This window comes from Canis lupus, chromosome 2, assembly GCF_011100685.1.
Source record: "Canis lupus familiaris isolate Mischka breed German Shepherd chromosome 2, alternate assembly UU_Cfam_GSD_1.0, whole genome shotgun sequence".
NCBI lineage: Eukaryota > Metazoa > Chordata > Mammalia > Carnivora > Canidae > Canis > Canis lupus.
In genome coordinates this window covers 75,634,926-75,652,906 of record NC_049223.1, presented here as the reverse complement: position 1 = coordinate 75,652,906, position 17,981 = coordinate 75,634,926, and the positions used below count along the sequence as shown (strand labels likewise).

The 17,981-nt window shown below is 38.9% G+C and overlaps 1 protein-coding gene across 8 annotated transcripts in view; it reads right to left on the bottom strand.

The window, feature by feature from the left end:
- The window catches only part of LUZP1 (leucine zipper protein 1), an 89,810-nt gene that overhangs the window by 51,613 nt on the left and 20,216 nt on the right, over nucleotides 1-17,981 (bottom strand). The gene's annotated exons all lie outside the window — the stretch shown is intronic.

The window sequence follows — 17,981 nt, the reverse complement described above, 5'->3', positions numbered from 1 at the left end:
AAGGGCCACACTGAAAAGCTGCTGGCTTAACTTCCCTGTGTATAAAGCTAAAGAAATAAGAGCAAAATTTGCTCCAACAGGAAGCTCTAAACCCTGCTGACCAGAGGGCCAGGGTATTTGTCAGCGGTGCACAGCCGATTCCGTCTCTACTTGCTCCAGTATTTTCTTCACTAACTTGTATTGTTAGCATTTTCTCTGCACCACTCTGAATTCTCACGAGGACAAAGGTCCCACCTTCCAGTTAGGAAAGTCCAGCTCCTCTAAATAAGCATATAGTACTCAAAATCAGACCACTAAACATGTTTTTCTGTCCTAATAACTGACATAAACTGTCTTTCCCAAAATTAAAAGTAAAAATTAACAGGTTGGCATTCTTCAACAGATTCCACTATGCTGGTGAAACTACTTTTTTTTTCTGCAAACTAAAAATAACTTATTTATCAAACAGGAGCATTCCTCAGGTTTTTTTGCCCTGTCAGCAACCCAAAGCTCCAATTCCTCAAATCCCTCACCTAGCGTGTTTTCTTGGATCCCAGTCTCCCTGCCTCTCCATCTTCCCCACTCCTCCCCCTAATCCCTTACACGTAACAAGAGACCTAAACTCCTTTCCCCTTACTCAAGCTTTAGAATTTCTTTCCAGTTACAAACATTCATAAAGCTCAGAGGCTAGATGGGCTGAGCTGCAGCAAATAATGAAAAAGCTAAGAAAAAAAAAAAAAAAAAAAACGAAGGACAAGACAGGACATGATCAGGAAGTTAGCTAAATGCTTTTCATTCAGGCAGGAATGGAGGGAACTCCACCCACTGGGAAGAAGAAAGCAGGAGGGTGAATGGTTTCCAGTACGGAGCCAGTCGGTATCTGGCCTTAGGTCCTGACAGCACAGACATCAAGCCTGCTCTAGGGACAGACTCACCCCCCAAAAACACTCGAGTATCCTACAAGAATCAGTAAACTGTCCTCAGGTTGAAGTGACATTTTCAGGAGGGACAGACTCCCATAATTTAGGCCAAACAAGCCAAGCTTAAACTGCAAATTTTCTAGTTATACAGAGCTGAGGGGCTCAAATCATTCCACTAGGAAGTGGGAGTTCAGATGAAGCTAGAAATCCTGTCCCTCAGTGGCCCTCCCTCCCGCTGGGCCCTGTAAGCTGGCACGCATTATCCAAAGGTGGAAACTAACTGTGGACTTTGAACTTCCTTATAGCCCCCTGTTCTTTGCAACAGCATCAGGAGATGCCACAATACTATGACATCTTATAGACTGAACAAAAAGCATCTGCTATTCTGGAACAGTTACTTGGGATATACTAATATACTCCCCACAGATGCAACTTTGAAGTCTTCTCTCGCTTTTATTTTTAACCTTTTACATTCTCTTTAAAACACAAAACCAAAACCGGCTTATCTATAAAAACCACATTCTCAGAAACATTCCTACTGAAAAAACAATTAGCCTGAGACCACCCAGGGCACAACTGCAGAAGGTTCCCATACATAATCTATGCTGTCTGAGCACACTGCAAGCAGTGGCCCTTCATCAAACAGCAAGAGAACCTTCAAAGAATATCAGAGCTAAAAAGGTCTTTGAGGATCAATCATCCAGCCTGCCATCATAAAGACGGGGGAGATAAGGTCCTAAGAGAGGAGAAGGGAGGCCTGGACCTAAGAGCTGGGTCAAGAATCCCAACCCAAACCCCTGATACCACACCACACCTCCTCATAAGACTGAGTTTATGGGAGTCAAGTGGCTAAAGAAGGGAGCAGGAAGAAAGTCAGTGTATGGTTCCAAAGAGACTAAAACCCTGTGAACTCTCCTTTTCTGCTGCTTTGTGGTGTGACTCAGGTCCAGTGTCTGCTCCTTCATTCATCTTAATTTCAAGAGGTTTTCTCTTAAACGTTACACAATTTTTACTAAGAAGCAAGAAATAGGGGCACCTGGGTGGCTCAGTTGGTTAAGTGCCTGCCTTCGGTTCAAGTTCTTAGGGTCCTTGGATCTTAGGGCCCAGGATCTTAGGGTCCTGGGATAGAGCCTCGCATAGTATTTGGGCTCCCTGCTCAGCAGAGAACCTGCTTCTCCCTCTCCCCCTGCTGTGTTCACTTTCTCTCTCTGTCAAATAAGTAAATAAAATCTTAAAAAAAAAAAAAAAAAAAAAGAAGATATAAATTCCTATCCACACCTTACCTGGGCCCCCCAATCACTGGCAAGGCAAAGTCAAAAATAACCAAGTGCTACATGTAATGACTACAAGAATCCTGAAGCAGAAACGTAACAGCCCTTGGGAAAATGGGCACATCTTAAAAAGACGATTCAACTGGATGACCCTATTGAAGGAAACTACATTACCAGACTTCATATTCTAATACCCAGTCATATTCTAGGCCTTGGAGAAAGATTCAATTCTCTGAATCTTGGTTTAACAGTAAAATAAGAAATACAGACTTTCATTCATTCGAAGGCCCTTTCAAGTTCTAAAAGACTCCACCGCTTTCTAAGAGGGCCCTGCCAAAGACAGTAACCACAATCGTACCCAAGAGGGAAGGCACAGAGTCTTAAGCTGGGCCACCAGCCTGGAGATGGGTGCTGGCAGATAGGCTTTGGAGCTACTAGCCTTCCCACAACCTGACAATGAGCATCAATGGTACTACTGAAATTCAACATGGGGGAAACAGTGCATACTTTCTTCAACAGAGTGCCCTCTAGAATGCTAGCTGTGACGCCTTAGGGATCTGGTTGGACCACCTAGAGATAGTTTAAATTTGCCACAGCTGATTGTTCCCAGCCTCTCCACTGAAATCAAACCAAGTATTTACTGTCTACCACTAAATATATTAAATACTTTCTCAATATTCTCATTCTCTATTTACTCTTTGATTTAGCATTTTACATGTTAAAGACCCATGGAAAAAAAAGTAAAAATCTTAGTAAGTAACTAGAAGTTTCAAGTAACAGAAAACAAAACAAGACAAAACGACTGAGCATACGCAAGCTTTTTTCTACAGCATCTAAGTCCACACAACGAATGTAGCATTCTCCTTTCAGACACTGCTCCTTCCCAAGGGTGTGGCTGATGGTGAAAACACCAAATAATGTAAGCAAAAGAGGACCAGTTTGGTTTTCTGCTGGCTCATCAACAACACATCTTAATACAGAAGCTACAGTATATCAGAGATTAAAGCCAACAACTGAATCAATGCAAAAGGAAATGCAAGCTCTGATGTAAATTATGAAAAGTAATGAATCTTAAATAAGCAAATACTTGCCGGCCCACCCACTAAGCCTGGGATAAAGACAATTTCTATCAACAAGATTACAAACAGTAATTTTCAGACCTCAGTATGGATATGGAATTACTTGTTAAAACTGCAGATTCCCAGGCACCAGTCTCAGATATTCTCATTAATTGGATCTGTTGTGGCGCCCATAGATTTGCATTTGTAGGGCAGCCTGGGTGGTTCAGCGGTTTAACGCCGCCTTCAGCCCAGGGCCTGATCCTAAAGACCTGGGATCTAGTCCCGCGTCAGGCTCCCTGCATGGAGCCTGCTTCTCTCTCTACCTGTGTCTCTGCCACTGTGTGTGTGTCTCTCATGAATAAATAAAATCTTAAAAAAAAAAAAAAGATTTGCACTAGTATTCTGATACACAAGGTCCAAAGGCTATGCTTTATATAATACTGTGAGGAAAAAGGACATTACTAGCACTCCTGGACACCAAAATGTACATTTTCCAGGTGGTGTAACCTCCGTGATGTGTTCCAAAGATGCCTGGCTGATTTTCAACAGTACCAGACCTGCTCCCTCCCATACTGAGAATCAATATGGGCTGATTTTAAGCACTTTAAAAAGGAAATCCTCACTTCCATCTCCTAAAGCAACTTCCAAAGTCATCCACTCCTCATACCAAAGATCCTTCTAAAGGGTTACTGAAACAACCGATTTGGGGTCCTTTTCTTGGATGGTCACTCACTGGCTTCATGCTGGGCTGTGCGTTACTTCTCAGAGTCTTCCATTCTGTCCTATCTGAAGTGAATGTGATTCTTTCTGAAAATAGCACCCCCTTCGCTTAACTTAGTCCTGCTTCTCCTGTTTGATTTCTTTTCATAGTACTTAGCATACCTGAAATTCGTTATATTTTACATTTATTTACACTCTCCCTTGCTAGAACGTAAGTTCTTGTAAAGAGGCTTTCCTACCACTACCACTGTACTCCTAGCACCCAGAAAGGTATCTGACATATAGTAGATGCTCGATAAATGTTTATCAATGAAAAAAACACCACTGCAGAAAACAAACGAAGTTCTTGGTCTTTCATCCCATTCACTTTGCCTGCCACATGCACTGTCAGCAGCGTCATCCTTTAGATGGCTACATCACTCAGGAAGATGAATCTGGGTGCCAGCCCAGAAAGGCTCCCTGCCACATGACTTTCACTCCCCCTGGTAATGTGAGATTTTTCCCAACTGAACTGCAATAGAGGTTTAAAGGTCCAGCCTACAGATGTTTCCAAATGACTTATATTCCATAGGAATGACTTGGCTTCTACTATGTGAGAAGTCAAATGCAATGTTGGCAACCACCAGGGTGAGAGCTGCAAGTTTCAACAAAAGCAGAACATAGTATGTTGGCAGCCAAGAGACTTCTGCATTAGGTCAGCCAAACCCTTTCCGTCAAGACCTAGCTAACTCTCACCACACACATTTGCCTATTCATTTGCTTAGGGGCAATAACGACTTTATAAAAGGCAGATACCAAGTGCTTCATATACATCACCCTAATCCTCAAAACAATCCTACAAAATAGGTATTATGTATCCCCATTTTATAGATTAGGAATTTGTAAATAATTTACAACTAATAAACAAGTAGCAGGCTGAATTCTAAATTCAAGTCTACTTGACTTTAAAATCTTGCTTTTTTCAGTTTTAACACTTTCATTTCTAAGGCTCTCCATCTCCTGTCTCCTGCAGTAAGGCTGGCACATGGAACACGTTTAATAAATGTTTGTTGAATTCATGAGAGCTAAACAGGATATTTTACCTCAAGCTCAGGAATCTACCTAAGATCAAATTCTTCAGGACAACTTTAGTTTAAAAAATAAAGAAACATGTTCATTCAACTCCCTTTGAATAATAAGTCATGGAAAACACAGCTTTTTCAGTTTAAAAAAATACTGAGGTTATTCCAAAATGGAACCTATCATAATTCATTACTATGGAAATCTGGATATAAGGCAAATGAAATCACGAAAGCAGTGTTGTTTAGTACGTTAGGAGGCAGACATGAAATAAAATGGGAGGTCAAGTTTCAGCTATAAAATAGTGATAAATGCTCTTGCCTCCCCAACCAACAGTGGTGTCCTAAAATTTAAATGTGATAATGCTTATAAAAACACTTCATAAACTGTAAAGCATTATACAGAGATAATTATTAGTGTGACTTGAACCTTGAAGGCAGAATAAAAATCTGATAGAAGACTCAACCTATAATAAGGCCAACGTTATTAAAAGTTCCACTACATTTGAGTGCACTTAAGAGGTAAATGTCCTATAAACTCCCAACTAGTCCTAAACTTTCCTTAAGAAAGGATGTGACCTCGAGAGAACTATGTAAGTGAAATAAGTCAAAGACAAATACCATGTGATTTCACTTATATACATACAGAATCTAAAAAACAAATGAACAGAGAAACAGACTCATAAATACAGGCAATAAAATAGTGGTTGCCAGAGGGGACAGAGGTGGAGAAATAGGTGAAATTATAAAATAAACAAACTTCCAGTTATAAAATAAATAAATCATGGGGATAAAAAGCGTAGCATAGGGAATACAGTAAAAAAAAAAAAAAAAAAAAAGTTCCTTACCCTTTGTATGTCTTAGGTCCTATTTCTCCAACCATTAAGTCTTTCAATGGCAGAGAAGTGAGATATAAACAATATATTATTTTGTCTTGAGAAGGACCATGAATGATCTCACCACAATGAATAGAGGGGAGGGGGAAGGGGAGCCTGGGTTCCTCTATATCCAGAAAATTCCTTCCTGTCATGCTAAGGCACTTATTCAGATAGATCTATAAACCAGGGTGATTAAAACAAGAGTCCAGAAGATTTCTTCCAGCTTATAAAAGCTATGACTCTTAGGGACAGCCAATAAACACTATCACAGCATAAGCCTATATACTGGTTTAGCCCTCCTTAAGCTAAAGAGAAAATAAGCAGAATACAGAAAAGATTCTCAATAATCTTAAATAAAAGACTATATAGCATTAGTCCTAGTTAATGTCATAACATGTATTTAACAATGACATGGCTGAGATTGGTAAGAAATGATAAAATCCTTCTTAAGCCAAAGGGGTTTAGTTAGTTGAGACAGAGTGAGTTAGCTAATTAGTTAAGGAGCTATTGGGATTGTATGTGTAGGTGGTTGTATATTTATTTATTTTAGAGGTGGGGGTGGGTGACAGGGAGAGTCTCAAGCAGACTCCACACCCAATGCAGAGCTCTATCTCACAACCCTGAGATCACCAGCTGAGCCAAAACCAAGAATCTGAAGCTTGGTTTTAAGCAACTGCACCGCCCCCCCTCCAGGAAATCATCCCGTGGTTGGATTCTAAGTAATGATCAAGATAAAAATCTCACCATCAGGCTCACATTCTCTTATTCAGCCCTCAAACGTAAGTGACCATTGCCTTACCAAAATCTAAATTATAAAGATGACAATGAGATTTGGAATCTTGCAACACGTTTTAACATCAGCATAGCCTTTCTTATAGTTTCAACATTTCCCCCAATCCATCTCTCAACAATAAAATCCTCCCAACTACTCAGCACCACTGGTGACACAAACCCCACCCCATCAAACTTTCCCAAGGAAGTAAGAATCACTTAATTTTTTTCTCCTGGTTCATTTGTTTTTTTGCATCTGTTTCTATATCTACATACAAACCCTGTGCCAGAATCACAATTTCACATCTGCAAGTGATCCAGGCCGTCAGAATTTTAAAGAATACAATGCGCGGGCAGCCCGGGCAGCTCAGTGGTTTAGCGCCGCCTGCAGCCCAGGGCATGATCCTGGGGGCCCGGGATCAAGTCCCACATTGGGCTCCCTGCAAGGAGCCTGCTTCTCCCTCTGTGTCTCTGCCTCTCTCTCTCTTTCTCTGTGTGTGTGTGTGTGTCTCATGAATAAATAAATAAAATCATTTAAAAAAATACAATGCACGTCTTACCAATAAGTATTACTTGATCAACTGGTTCAGAATACAAGATACTAATGCACAGACAGGATTTATTTACATTACAACTGCAAACTGAAGTCTAAATTCTTAGTCTGTCACTCGAGAGACCCTGGCATGCTAGTCATTATCTTTCTCTTTCCCTGGACAGACTGATCTACTCATTATTTCCTAAGGACAAGTTCCTTCATCTTATACCCTTTGCCTGGACATCTCCCCTGCCCAGAATAGCCATCATGTCCTTCATTTCATCAAATCTATTCAAGGAACAATTCAGGGATCCCTGGGTGGCGCAGCGGTTTGGCGCCTGCCTTTGGCCCAGGGCGCGATCCTGGAGTCCTGGGATCGAATCCCACGTCGGGCTCCCTGCATGGAGCCTGCTTCTCCCTCTGCCTATGTCTCTGCCTCTCTCTCTCTCTGTGTGTGTGTGACTCTCATAAATAAATAAATAAATAAATAAATAATAAATAAATAAATAAATAAATAAATAAATAAATAAGAAACAAACAAACAAACAATTCAATGCCATGTCCTCTTCAGTGGAACTCTTCCATACCCACTACTCATTAATTCTTCCCTTCTTGAGCACCTAATGCCATTTTCACATAAGCATATACTACATGATGGAGCTATTATTCTCTTACACAGTACACTCATTTTTATGTGTTTATATCACATTACTCCAACTATTACGCAAAAGTCCTTAAGGTTAGTAGAGATTTGTCATTCCTTTATATTCCCACCAGTACAATGTTATGAATATAAGTTATTCAATAAAGATCTGTTTAAGGAATAAAAGAATATTTCCTCTCATCTAATACTGTAGTTCTCCACAAGAGCATGAATACAAAAAAAAAAAAAAAAAAAAGAGCATGAACACTGTTTTTCTACTTCTTTATCTGACAAACACCTAACAGAAACTAAATGCACTGAAATAAATGCTCAATTATAGTCCTCTGGCACATGCTTCCAATTACACCTTTAATTAAGTCAACAAATACTCATTAAATACCTACTCTGAGCCAGGCACTAGGCTAGACATCATTCTCATTTCTTATGTTTTCAATTTATCATGTTCATTGATATTCGGAAAGGTCCAACAGTTGATCATAATAAGCTAACGAAGCCCTGAACCTCATCCCCTGCAATAAGATGACCTCATTTTATTGACCAAAGAAATGCAACTAATTGCAGCTACCTGCAGGGCACCCTACAAACTTGTAGTTATTTTTCTGTCAGAGAACATAGAGCACTTCACTGCTCAATTATATGTCAATCTCTCATTAATTACTGTTCAATAGAATATTTTCAAAAAAAACAACTATGAAAGACAATCTTGAGAACTCTGGAAACATCTGAATATGAACTGATATATATTAGAAACAATTTTGTCAGGTGTGATTAATGGTATAATGGTTATGTTGTCGACTATCCTTATTCTACGAGGTTACACCTCTGCAGGTTATCAAATAGTTAAGAAACAGTGGATACACATATACAAATATACTACATAAGTAGAATAAAGCAAACAGTTAATAAGTATTTAATCCAGCTAAAAGATCTAAGTATTTATTAGACTATTAGTTTTTTCTCTAAGTTCAAAATGTTTCATAAGGTAGTGGGGGGGAAATGTTCCTCTTAAAAATATTTTTTTCTAAGTTGTAACTACTTGGTTTTCAGCACAAGCTTTAACATATAATTAGACAAAAATCGATCAAGAAAGTACTATAGGATCCACAAACTGAACCATTAAAACACGTGAAATATTAACAGAAGGAAGAGGAAAAACTAGGGATGGCAAAGACAACTTCCAGTCCAGCCAAGGCCAGATCCTTCTTCAGCAGCTTTGGGTTTAGAAGATGATACCATATTTTAGAACCCTGCTTCTAGAAAGCAGCTCTTCAGTACAACACATGTAGACCCAATCCTTCAGCCTCACCCTCCCAGAGAGATAGTCTATGACGGGAAACTAAACCACAGTAACAATATATATTAATAGGGCTTTCTACCCTAAGCTCACAAGTACTATTCTGAAAATACAATTTGTTTTTTATTGCTGTTGTTACTTAAGCAGATGTTAAGAACTATAATCACAACTACCAAAGTAATAACTGATTCAGAAAAGTACCATCAGTGGAAGCTAAAGCCATTTGGTAGGAGAATAAGATATTCACAAAGTCCCAAAGTCACCCCATAGATTACAAAGGGGAGTAAGTACCTTTCAATGAAGAGGTCAAATTTATCATCAACAATAATGGAGCTAACATTATGTACCTCCCAATATGACACAAAAGGAACCTCACAGCACTGCCTACGTACTATTTCTTAGCAAAAACTGTTTACCCTGCATCTCAGCATGAGAAAACAATCAGAAAAATCCAACTTATGGGACATTATAACTGGCCCAGACTCTTCAAAAGAGAAAGTGTTAAGATACACACACAAAAGTTAAGAGTGGAGATTTTTTAGATCACACATCTTCAAACTAAAGTTTTATTGGAGTTCAGACATGCTCATTCATTTACATACAGTCTATGGGTGCTTTTCTCGTCAAGAGATAGTATGGTCAAAATATTTACTATCTGTACTATCTGGTCCTTCACAAAAAAAGTTTGCCAATCCCTGCTCTAGATTAAAAAGGACATGAAGACCAAATGTAACAAGAAATCCTTGAAGTGGATTCTTTTTTTTTTTTTTTCTTGAAGTGGATTCTAAAGTGGAGGGGAAATGATAAGATTTATGGAACACCTGGGATATCTGAATATGAACTAACATTACATAATGTTGTATCAATGTTGAATGCAGAATTTAGTGGTTATAGGTTATATGTATGCAACTTGCTTCCAAAGGTTTCAGAAAAAAAATTAGACAAACAGAAAAAGCAAATATGACTATTAACAATTGTGAATCTAGATCAGTAGTTCTCAAACCTTTTGATCTCAGAACTCCTTTGCACTCCTAAAAATTACTGACGACGCCAATGAGCCTTTGTTTATATGAATCTAGATTTCGCATATAAGAAATTAGAGAAAATTTTAAAACAAAAATTTTTTTAAAGATTTATTTATTTATTTATTCAGAGAGAGAGAGAGAGAAAGGGAGAAGGTGGCTCCATGCCGGAAGCCCGACCTGGGACTCGATCCCAGGTCTCCAGGATCATACCCCGGGCTGCAGGCGGCGCTACGCCGCTGCGCCACCGGGGCTGCCCAAAACAAAATTTTCAAATTACAATAAGCTTATTATATGTTACCAAAAGTAACATTTTTATGAAAAGTAATTTTCCAGGGATCCCTGGGTGGCTCAGCGGTTTGGTGCCGCCTGCCTTTGGTCCAGGGAGTGATCCTAGAGTCCCGGGATCGAGTCCCACATCGGGCTCCCTGCACAGAGCCTGCTTCTCCCTCTGCCTGTGCCTCTGCCTCTCTCTGTCTCTCATGAACAAATAAATAAAATCTTAAAAAAAAAAAAAGTAATTTTCCAAACCAAAAAAATTTAATGAGAAGAGTGGCATTAGTTTTACACTTCTGCAAATCCCTTTAAAGTTGCAATATCATATCTGCTTCTGCATCATGCTTACAATATGGCATTTTGTTTGATATATCCAAAGAAAACAGAAACTTCACACATTATATACCTGAAAAGATCACCTTGATAGCCTTTTAAGATGATTAGAGATTCTTCTATGATACTACACCATAACTTGACAAGTAGTAGTTTTTCACAAGTTAGTTGAAACACAGAATCTGGGCACCTGCGTGGCTCAGTGGTTGAGTGTCTGCCTTTGGCTCAGGTTGTGATCCCGGGGGGGGTCCCAGGACTGAGGTCCACATCAGGCTCCCCAGAAAGAGCCTACTTCTCCCTCTGTGTCTCTGCCTCTGTCTCTCATGAATAAATAAGTAAAATCTTAAAAAAAGAAGAAAGAAAGAAAGAAAGAAAGAAAGAAAGAAAGAAAGAAAGAAAGAAAGAAAGAAAGAAAGAAAGAAAGAAGAAAGAAAGAGAATCTGAAGCCATATACATAAGAACTTTTCATATTCTGTCACATTAAATCTATCCTGCACTTCAAATGGATCTTTTACCACGTATGATTTAATAAAATCATGCTTTGACCATTTGGTAAATACTGGCTCACTAAGTTGACAGATATGCAGATCTTAAATGCTGACACATTGTACAGTATCAAAAAATCACTAGTGTTAACATACTACCAATCCTGTCAAAAAAGACTGCACTGGGAAGCTAACAAGCTCATAGTAACAGAAAGAAGTTATACAAAATTCTAATCATTGCTTGAAAGTCTGAATTTTATAATTGGCAATAGAGGGGGATCGATCCCTGGGTGGCTCAACGGTTTCACGCCTGCCTTTGGCCCAGGGCGTGATCCTGGAGTCCCGGGATTGAGTCCCATGTCAGGCTGCCGGCATGGAGCCTGCTTCTCCCTCTGCCTGTGTCTCTGCCTCTCTATGTCTATCATAAATAAATAAATCTTTAAAAAAAATAATTGGCAATAGATACTTTCAGTTGTTTTCTTTAAAGTGACAAATTTCATTTCACTCATTTCCCAAAAAAGGATCCCAAATACCCAAATCTGAGTTACCAGTTTGTCACTTTATTCTTTTTTTTTTAAGATTTTATTTATTTATTCATGACAGAGAGAGAGAGAGAGAGAGAGAGAGAGAGAGAGAGAGAGAGAGGCAGAGACACAGGCAGAGGGAGAGGGAGAAGCAGGCTCCATGCAGGGAGCCAGACATGGGACTTGATCCCGGGTCTCCAGGATCAGGCCCTGGGCTGAAGGAGGTGCTAAACCCTGAGCCACCCGGGCTTCCCTGTCACTCTTCTTTAAAGTAAAAATGAAAAGAAAAAAAAAAAAAAAGTAAAAATGACATGCATGAAATGAAATGAAAAATGAAAGAAGAGGTTTAGCTTGCAACTCGAACCACCAACTCTTCAAATAAAGACTAGACCCTGATATACAGAGGTATCTCACCCCATTTCAACACATGGAATATTAAAAAGATGTATATGTGTACTAAAAAATAATTTAATAAATTTAATAATTTTTACTGCTTCATCAAGAACATTCTTAAAAAAAAAAAAAAAAAGATTATTTATTTGCCAGAGAGGTAGAGAGAACCAGAGAACACAATCAAGTGGAATGGCAAAGGGAGAGGGAGAAGCAGGCTTCCCAACACCTGAGCCGAATGGGCAGACACTTAACCAACTGAGCCACCCAGGCACCCCCAACAAAAACATTCTTAAATGAAACCGGCATTTGTTGTTTTACTCCAAGTATGTCACAAACAGAACTATTACTACTACAGTTTGATACCACTATCTTGATTTGTGCTAAGGCACTAACAGCTTTATCCACCACTGATCACTTTTACATCGTCAGTACAAGTATCACCAAAGTGAAAAAGGCAAATGACGTCTTAGTATTATTATGAAAATAGTTCTGACCTTGCAGATTCCCTTAAAGGGTCTTGGGGACCCCCAGAGATATGTAAATAACCCTTGAGAACCACTGATATAGGGAAAGGTACATGAGTATTCATAATACTACTCACTCAGTTGTTTAGTAAGTTTAGAAATTTTCAAAAAAAATCATTGAGGAGGAAAAAAAAAAGAAACCATAAAAAATTCTCAACTCTATTTTAAAAAGAGAAAACTCCTTCCCCAATATTAATGAATATTCAGGTGGTACAGCAATGTTCTTTGGAAAAACAAAGAACAGTAGTGGAAATTAGCTGCCCAAGGAAGGCAACCCCTTGGGGTTTATTTCAAGAAGAATCCATGTAACAAAGAAACTATCAACAAGAAATACAGGGCAGCCCTGATGGCCCAGAGGTTTGGCGCCGCCTTCAGCCCAGGGTATGATCCCGGAGACCCAGGATCTCCCACACAGCAGACTCCCTGCATGGAGCCTGCTTCTCCCTCTGCCTGTGTCTCTGCCTCTCTGTATGTGTGTGTCTCATTAATAAATAAAATATTTAAAACAACAACAACAACAAATACAGATCAAGAGTCCCTGTTTTGGCCTAAATATATTTTGGAATTCAGAATTTCTTAGATTTTGGAAAGATAATATAATAGAGATTAGGACAATACCCTGTAGGCAAACACATCAATATTTCCACAACTTAAATATATGAATAATCATGGGATGCCTGGCTGGCTCAGTCAGCAGAGCATAACACTCTTGATCTCAGAGTCATGAGTTTCAGCCCCCATATTGGGGGTAAAGCTTAAATATATATAAAATATGAATACTCATACTAAGTAGGATAAATAAACATCATAAATAGCCTCACTTCAGTTCAGATTTTGCAATGAAGTATACCATGTTTTTCATTTTTTTTTTAAGATTTATTTATGTATTCATAAGAGACACAGAGAGAAAAAGGCAGAGACACAGGGAGAGGGAGAAGCAGGCTTCCCACAGGGAGCCCGATGTGGGACTCGATCCTGGATCCTGTGAGCTGAAGGCAGATGCTCAACTGCTGAGCCACCCAGACGTCCCTATGTTTTTCATTTTTAAGTGCTTTTGCATTTTGAAATTACAGATAAACAACTGTGTACTCCTTGGGAATACGCTATGCTCCTACTCAAAAAAATTCTAGCAGCCCATGCTAGTACCTATTTATGGGGCGAGGTTAGGTTGAGATTTTCAAGAGAATTGTATTTGTGATTCTATTGAAGTTGCATATTCCACTGAAAAATTGGAAAAACCACATTAACAGGAAAAGGTGGTTAGGAATAGGCAGAGTGCCAATATAAATCATTTTCATCAGCAGTCAGTGACCAGAGAAACCATGGGCTAGGAGACTCTAACACCAATGGTGCTGGAATGGAATTGTTATAATAAATCACAGGGAGTCAGTCAACTGGAGACCTTAGAGCTGCATATAACTCCCTAAGGCTGAAAACAGACCATGAACAAGAGAAAGATTTAAAATCTAAAACTAACCACCAACTTATACCTAAAATATGTAACAAATATATGTCAATCCCATTTAATGCCATAATTAAAAATCAGAATTTGGAGGCAAGTTATTGTATCCCTTAGCTGAAACACTGGCAAATTCCTGATACTACTTCTTAACCAGATTCTAATTTAATAATTCATGGCAAAGTGCTTTACTAGAAATAGTGAACTCGAAGTCCAGGCAATCTCAGTTTTCATCAATTCTGCCACAAACTAGTTAAACGGCCTGAGTCAGACATCCAGCAAATGCAACATTAAATCAATAACCCTAACTTTTTTATGCCTCTAACTCCTCACTTGTAATAGAGAACATTAGATTAAAAGAATTATAAAGGTCTCTTTTACCTATAAGTTCTTTAATAAAAACCCACATTTATTCATATGACTGGAGTTGGTCAGAATTTACTATGACTAGTTTTAAAGAAAGACAGGGTTCTTGATTGAAGACAAAAAAAATAAGTTTTCTAGCAAAAGTAACAGCATGCACACAAGTTTTATATTAAGAACAAATGACACAGTATAATCTTAACCTATAACATGTGTCCCCAAAGACCTTATCAACTCAAACAGCTTTAGTGGTGACTGTAAAAACTACCTAAACTGTTCACTTTATGGGGGAAAAAACTGAGAATTACATTATATGCCCAAGGTCATACTATCTGGCTGTGGCAATGCTAGGACTAAACCCAAATTTCCCTGGTTGACAGTTGAATGTTCACTATCTTTCTTATAACCCAAGGCCTCAAGAACTGTATAACTTCGGTGCTACCTGTAACATGGCAATCCCTTTAATCAACATATGTTCTTTTAGGACCTTTAGTTCTACAATATCATGCAGATTCTAGACAAAAAAAGATCCAAAAATTTGGAGAAAATATCTGCAAATCATATATCTAACAAGAAACTAGTATCCAAAATATACAGAGAACTCTTATAATTCAACAACAAAAAGATAAACAATTTTAATAATGGCAAAGGAGGGCAGCCCCAGTGGCGCAGTGGTTTAGCGCCGCCTGCAGCCTAGGGTGTGATCTTGGGGACCCGGGATCGAGTCCCACGTCAGGCTCCCTGCATGGAGCCTGCTTCTCCCTCTGCCTGTGACTCTGCCTCTCTCTATGAATGAATGAATGAATGAATGAATGAATGAATGAATAAATATATAAATAAATGCAAAAGATTTGCATAGGAATTTCTCCAAAGAAATATATATCAATGGCCAATAAGCACACAAAAAGATGCTCCATCATCATTAGTCATTAGGGCAGTGCAAATCAAAACCACCATGTGATACCACTTCATACCCACTAGTATGGCTATCATCAAAATGGACAATACCAAAAAAAAAAAATTAAATTAAATTTAAAAAAAAGGACAATACCAAAGGTTGTGAGGATGTGGAGAAATTGGAACCCACATACATTGCTGGTAGGAATGCAAAATGATGCAGACAGATGCTGTGAAAAAAATCTGGTAGTTACTCAAAAAGTTAAAGTTATCATATAACCCAGCAATTCTATTCCAGGAATATCTGAAAATATATCTGAAAGCAATGAAAACTTGACATAAACTTGTACAGCAATCTTTATTCATAATAGCCCCAGAGTGGAAACAACTCAAGTGTCTTTCAACCGATGAATAAGCAAAATGTGGTACATTCATACAATGGGGTACTATTCAGCCCTAAAAATGAAGTAGTGATACATGCTACAACACAGATGAACCTTGAAGACACTGTGGTAAGTGAAAGAAGCCAGACACAACAGTCTACATATTGTATGATTTCCATTTACACAAAATGTCCAGAATAGGCAAGTCCACAGAGAGAGACAGAAAATGGATTATGGTTGCTAGGAACTAGAGGTAAAAGAGAATGGAGAATCACTGCTAATGGTATGGAGGTTTTGTTTGGGGTAAACAAACAAACAAAAAAAAAAAAAGGTCTGAAATTAAATAATGGTGATGCTTGTATTCGAATTTTATGGTATGTAAATCATATCAATATATATTTTTATTCATTTTATTTTAAAGATTTATTTATTTATTTTAGAGAGAGAGTGCCAGGAAGTGGGGGGGGGGAGGTGAGGACAGAGGGAGAGAGAATCTCAAGCAGACTGCCACTGAGCACACAGTCCCACACAAGGCTCAATCTTACAACCCTGAGATCATGATCTGAGCTGAAATCAAGAGTTGGTGGCTTAACCAACTGAGCCCTCCAGGTGCCCCTGCTGGTTTTATTTTAAAACACACACAGGGATCCCTGGGTGGCGCAGCGGTTTGGCGCCTGCCTTTGGCCCAGGGCGCGATCCTGGAGACCCGGGATTGAATCCCACATCGGGCTCCCAGTGCATGGAGCCTCCTTCTCCCTCTGCCTGTGTCTCTGCCTCTCTCTCTGTGTGTGACTATCATAAATAAATAAAAATTTAAAAAACACACACACACACAGAGACACCAAAGTGAACTTCTCACTCATGCCTTTTTGGGTAGAAAAATACCAATAGAAAGTCAATGCATCAAAGTCTGGATTCATTACTTACCGAACCAGGCATGTGCTATAAAGAATACAGAGAAACTACTCTGTTCTTATGATATTCATATTATAAGCCAACAAAAGTAAGCAGATAATTACAACAATGTGGTAAGGACACAAGTGTTCCAGAAAATGTACTACAACAAGAACAGAAGCACAGAAGGAGCAAATTTTTAATGAATTACGAAAAGTTTCATAGATCTACATGAGACCTTAAGAAAGAACAGAACAGAACAGCACCTCTCTCCAGGCAGATCATGGGAGCAAAACTACTATGTATTGGTCCATGCTAAGCAACATAATGGCTTTTAGAGATGGGACAAATCCTGTGATCCAGGGGTCCTGCAATCGAGTCCCACATCAGGCTCCCCGCAGGGAGCCTGCTTCTAACCTCTGCCTGTATCTCTGCCTCTCTCTGGGTCTCTAATCATAAAGAAAAAAAGAAATGGGACAAATCCTTTTTCTGAAGTGGAGCTTCATGGTAAAATTTAAGTTAATCTCAGAATGAGAAGAACATGATTATGTGTTTAAAAAAAGGGGCAGTATTGAATCATGGGCAAAATACAATTGGAAACGCACATATTTAGCTCAGCACAGCAAGAGTAACACAGACTGCTGAAACAGCACTGACTGGCTGCAGGAGTTGGTATGACTTGGGTACTATTTTAATTTGTCTCTTCCAAAGAAATACTGCCTCCAGCATTTCAGTTGCTCCAGTTCTTTTCTGCATATGTAACATCTATGTGCCAGCTATCTATCTCCTCTCATTTCATCTTTACAACAAACCTGAGCTCAGTACTAATATCCCAATTTTAGCAAGGAACTCAATCAACTGCAGGAAGGTTAGTAACATTTCACAGTACTGTATCATGCATTCTGTTCACTGTCATCAATTTATTCTCTCCATCAATCCTTAAAACAAGCCTAAGAACTAGGTATTATTGGTACTTCTCATCTATAGAGGAGAAAACTGAAATTCATGAAAGTTAAATTTGCCCAGAGTCACACTGGGAATAAAAGGCAGAACTGGGAATTAAATCCAGGTCTGCATGATCTCGTCCCCTTGATATATCACTTCATCTATCATTAATCATCATTCAGTCTAGTTCAATATGCTTCAATTTTTATATTCTGCATTTCCAGTAACTCGTCTCTTGTACAGCAGGTACAATATACATTTGCTGAAGACATTGTTCCTATGTGTTAGAGCTAAGGGAAAGCCAACCGCTGTTAGCTGGAGAAATCCTAGCC